Source organism: Podarcis filfolensis (genome assembly GCF_964270895.1).
Source record: "Podarcis filfolensis genome assembly, chromosome: 17".
NCBI classification, from domain to species: domain Eukaryota; kingdom Metazoa; phylum Chordata; class Lepidosauria; order Squamata; family Lacertidae; genus Podarcis; species Podarcis filfolensis.
The window spans coordinates 2,677,578-2,682,683 of NC_139621.1; the positions used below are offsets into that span (position 1 = coordinate 2,677,578).

At 42.6% G+C, this 5,106-nt stretch overlaps 1 long non-coding RNA gene across 1 annotated transcript; it reads left to right on the forward strand.

The window, feature by feature from the left end:
* The first annotated feature begins 314 nt into the window (after window positions 1–314).
* On the forward strand, window positions 315–2,864 carry LOC310752335. The gene is made up of 2 exons (XR_014542913.1): window positions 315–558; window positions 2,624–2,864. It is a non-coding gene; the product is annotated as an uncharacterized lncRNA (long non-coding RNA).
* The last annotated feature ends 2,242 nt before the right edge of the window (window positions 2,865–5,106 follow it).

Below are 5,106 nucleotides of genomic sequence, written 5' to 3' on the forward strand. Positions count from 1 at the left end.
GACTGCAGTCTTACAGCCCGCAGCCTGTCTCTGTGTGTCCGCGGGGCTGCTTCAAGAGAAGAGAAATAAAATGGGTATGGCTGCGCACACACTAGCCCAAGGGTCAGCAAACGTTTCCAGCAGGGGGCTGGAATATTTTGAAAAATAAACGAATGAACGAATTCCTATGTCCCACAAATAACCCAGAGATGCATTTTAAATAAAAGCACACATTCTACTCATGTAAAAACACGCTGATACATGGGCTGGATTTAGAAGGGATTGGGCCGATGCAGCCCCCGGGCACTATTAAAGCACATTTAAGGAATGAATTCTTGGCACTGTGGTTTACTCCCTCACAGTTAACAGTTCTTAGCAACCATTAACAAACTACAGCACCCAGAATTATTTGAGGGAAAGGATGTGCTTTGCATGTGTTTTTATGGTATATTGTATTCAATAGCCCCCTTCACACATCCGTTGCATGAAGGGAAGTCCCACCTAGCGGGCTAAAGTCCACCAGCTCTATCTCTGACATCCATACCCTATGCATAGACATCAACCAGGAAAAGCCTACAGGTATGGACTTCCCCCCACATTCTGGAACTATACACTTAATAATAATGCATCATTTTAAACAAAAAAAACCCCCCATGTGTTCCAGGGCTAGAAAGAAAGCAGCAAGCACAATCCCAGTATTGGGAGAAACAAAAGTTGGCAGCTGATAGATCAGACATAGAAAAAGGCTAGAACAGATAATTAAGCAGTCTGGGAGCACTTAGAGATGGAGGCTGTGATGGGTTTCTCAAAAGCAAGTCATGCCAGACAAATCTCGTTTCTTTTTTTGGGAAGTTACAAGCTTGATGAATCAGGGGAATGCTGTGGATATTGATTTCAGCAAGGCTTTTGACAAAGCCCCCCATGATATTCTTGCAGAGAACCTGTTACCTCTGGATGACTGTTAGGCAGATTTGTAGCTGAGCTTCCTGCATTGCCGGGAGTTGGACTAGATGACCCTCTATTTATATAGAATAATAGAATTGTAATATCCATTGCAGGAAGTCATTTTATCTGCCTACAACTTTATACCAATGACAGCAATGAAGTACACATGTTATGAAGTACACATAGTAGAGTTTGGGCACTGTCAGTTGGTTCCTATTCTGCTGATGGGATTTAATTGTAATACCAGCTTTCTCTTTCTTTAGGTTTTTTCCCCTTGTCTTTTTCCCTTTCTGCCTTTCTTCTTTTTTAGACTAGGTAGCTGTTTTATACCAGTATATTATAAAAGAGATAACTTTGTAATGGGTATGTATTATTGTATATCTCTGAGCATCAATAAATTTTAAAAACCAGCAGATGCAAGTCGCACAATTAAACTCACTCCCCACTTCCAATTTGTGTGCGTGACATCCTCTTCATCCAAGTGGCAGACCACACTCTCCCCCCCCATTAAATTTAGATTTTACCAATCAACAGATCATCCAGTAAGGGAGTATCAAATATAAAAATGTATGTTACCTGACTGTGGGTGTACTGAAGCACATTGTTGGCACTTCTTTTCCACATGTCACTAAGCACCATCACTCACTGTACCCCCTACTTCTGTTTCCATCAACCCAGAGGAAAGAATGCAGCCTGCCCTTTTCTACTGGTTGCTGTTGAAGGCATGTCCATAATATTTTAGTTTTTAATTAGCTCTTTCTGCAGAAGTTCTTGCATAAAACAGCCGTATTAAATATACGTACAGGAGTCAGGAAAGAAAAAGCTGAGGAAAGGAAGTAGCAGCCTTGCACATAAACAATCCTTGGCTGGAGTGGAGTAGCACATGTTTTATTTTTGACTGTTCTTTTATGCACAAATCTGGAATATTGTAAACACTTTTCTTTCAAAGGTTGATGGAGTTTGGCTGTACAGTCGTATCTCAGGTTAAGTGCTTAATTCATTCCGGAGGTCCGTACTTAAGCTGAAACTGTTCTTAACCTGAAGCACCACTTTAGCTAATGGGGCCTCCCACTGCTGCTGCGCCGCCGGAGCCCGATTTCTGTTCTTATCCTGAAGCAAAGTTCTTAACCTGAAGCACTATTTCTGGGTTAGCGGAGTGTGTAACCTAAAGCCTATGTAACCTGAAGCGTATGTAACCCGAGGTGCCACTGTAGTGGAAAAGTTAAGTGAAAAAGTAGACATTTGAGGGGAGTCAACTTGAAAGGTATAAGCTTGAGGCAACAATGTAATGCAGCAGCAAGAAAAACAAATGGCTCGAAGTGACATTAGCTAGCTTTCAGCACCAGGAGAAAGTATTTGTTTTCTACCTGACCTTTTGAATGACAGCATTGGCCACAGTAGCAGAGTTGACTGATTGAGGGCAAGTATATGCTGAACTTTATATTGTGACCAGCTGTCTTGGGATTGTTCTATTGGTGTGTATGTATATTTATGTATATGTATATTTTGGGATAGATTTATGGCAAATTGGGTACTGATGAGGGAGCACTACTACGGTGAATCTCTCCATGCTGGAAACTTAACAGAAGTATGATCTGTTGCACACACTAGGTGTCTCACTCCAGTGTACAAAGGAAGAATGCTTCTTCTGCACAGTAACATTTCTAATGACTCAGCTTCTCTTCCTCCCTTTTTGTAGAACACTCCCACAGCCTTAGCCCAGAGGATGAAGGGCTGAGACCCATTTGACACAAAGCACAGCAACAAACCCAGCTTTGCTCCAAGTACCTGAGCAAGAGGCGGGGTTTAGCCAAGCCTCCAAGCTTTTATGTGTTACTAAGATCACTATACACCTACTTTCCATTTTTGCCAGAAGGGGGCATCAACCATCTACAGATCTTTTTTTTAACTATTATTAAAGATTTTCTTGTTTTACAGAAGTATGTGTAATGTCTCTCGTATTTTTTCCATGTAACATTTTTACAAATCCGTTTCATTTGTTGAGACATTAGGGGGGGAGAAAAAAGGGGTGGGGGAAGATGGGTGGGGTCGGGTGGCGATGGTTCTATTATGCTTAATGTATGTAGGATTTGGTGTCAGCGTTGCTTGTGCTGTTCACTTGTGTTCCTTTGGTGGTGAGAGAGGTTGGGGTTGGCCTAGGGTGTGGCTGTTTGTTTGTGATTGGCTGTGGTGATCTTTGTTTTCATGTGTGAGTGGGGTGGGTGGGTGTTTTGGATCAGGTTAGCCATATTGATTTGTATGCTGTTGGTGGATTATTGTCATTGTCTTGTTGGGCTGTGTATGTGATAAAGGGGAGCCATACCGGCATCTTCTTCTGTTTGTCCCCGTGTCAGTTTCAGTTTATTGGTTAATTTTCCTAGTAGGGCTGTTTCCCATACTATTTGGTACCATTGGTCCATGCTTACTCCTGACAGGTCTCTCCAGTGTCTGGTTATGGTGTTTCTGGCTGCTGAAAGTAGATGGGTTATGAGTTCTTTGTGGTGTAAATGGGCATTGTTGTCTTGGAAGATGTTTAGTAGGGCCAATTCTGGGGTGATGTCTAATACTTGCTTAGTTATTTTACATATTTCTCGTGTGGCTGTTGTCCAGAATAGTTGGATTTTGGGGCACTCCCACCACATGTGGAGGTATGTCCCTGTGGAGGTGCACCCTCTCCAGCATTTTGGTGAGGTTCCTGGGCGTATTAGCGCTAGTTTTCTTGGTGTTAGGTACCACCTGTAGGTGAGTTTCAGAGTGAGTTCTTTTCTTTTCGTTGATATCTGACCTCTTGACACTGCTTCCTCGTCTTCAAGCTGTGGTCCATTTGCTTTTTGTTTAAATGCACAGAGGCCCACACACCACACACCCTGTGCCTGGCACAATCTTCAAAGTAGTTTTTGAAAGCTGTGCAAGCAAGCCAGATGGGCTACAGTTGTCTTGGCTGAAGTCATGGACACAGTTCTCCCTGCACAGAGAAAGCCATCTCCACCCAGCCATGATGCCTTCACAATAAGATTCTTAAAAATATCCTGAGCGAGAAGGACCATAGAAAAAGAAGTTGCATTACTTTGTAGCATGGTGGCAACAAAAGCTTGGATAAAGGAATTAAGGACAGGGTCTGCCCCAATAGGTCTAGCAATGTCTGTCATCCTTTAGATGTGAATTTGGTAAAAAGACAAAAGTGGAAGGAAAATATTATGCAACCACCAAAACTAGGATGTTATTTACTAAACAGAAAAGTGTACCAAGGATATCAGAATGGTTAGAGAAGCCGAAAGGATATGTGGATATAGGTAAAAGGTAAAGGATCCCTGGACGGTGAAGTCCAGTCAAAGGCGACTATGGGGTTGCAGCGCTCATCTCACTTTCAGGTCGAGGGAGCCGGTGTTTGTCCACAGACAGTTTTCCGGGTCATGTGGCCAGCATGACTAAACCACTACTGGTGCATGGAGGTCCATGACGAGCGCCAGAGCACACAGAAACACAATTTACCTTCCCGCAGCAGTGATACCTATTTATCTACTTGCACTGGCATGCTTTTGAACTGCTAGGTTGGCAAGAGCTGGGACAGAGCAATGGGAGCTCACCCCATCGTGGAGATGCAAACAGCCAACCTTCCAATCAGCAAGCCCAAGAGGCTCAGTGGTTTAGACCACAGCGCCACCTGCGTCATATGTGGATATGAAGATCACTAAGTGGGAGTGGGTGGCATTCATGTTTTATTCTATGTTTTAGTCAAGCTTGATCCATTAAAATGAAGAAGACTTAACTTAGTCATGTTCATTAATTTAAATGGGTCTCCTCTGAGCAAAACATAGTTGAATATTGCCCAAAGCTTATGGAATTTAGAAGGCAAATGGACAATGTATTTAAAAACATGGCTTCCATTTGGGCCAGAGATTGGAACCTGTAGCCCTCCAGGATTCCCTGACAACCAGTCATGCTGACTGGAGTTGGAGTTGGAGTCCAAGACAAACACTGAAAGAGCCACAAAACCCCAACTTAGATTATCCTTTCTTGCTACTGTACATAAATGAATGGGAACACTGTTACAGTAGCATTTTAAGTGGTATAGTCTAACATCAAAGAGTGGTTTTCTAGTAATAATCTTATGTTATTTACCATATTTTGTAATAACTATGATTTAATGCTCTGAATTAGTTAAGGAAAAAAGGCTAGGGA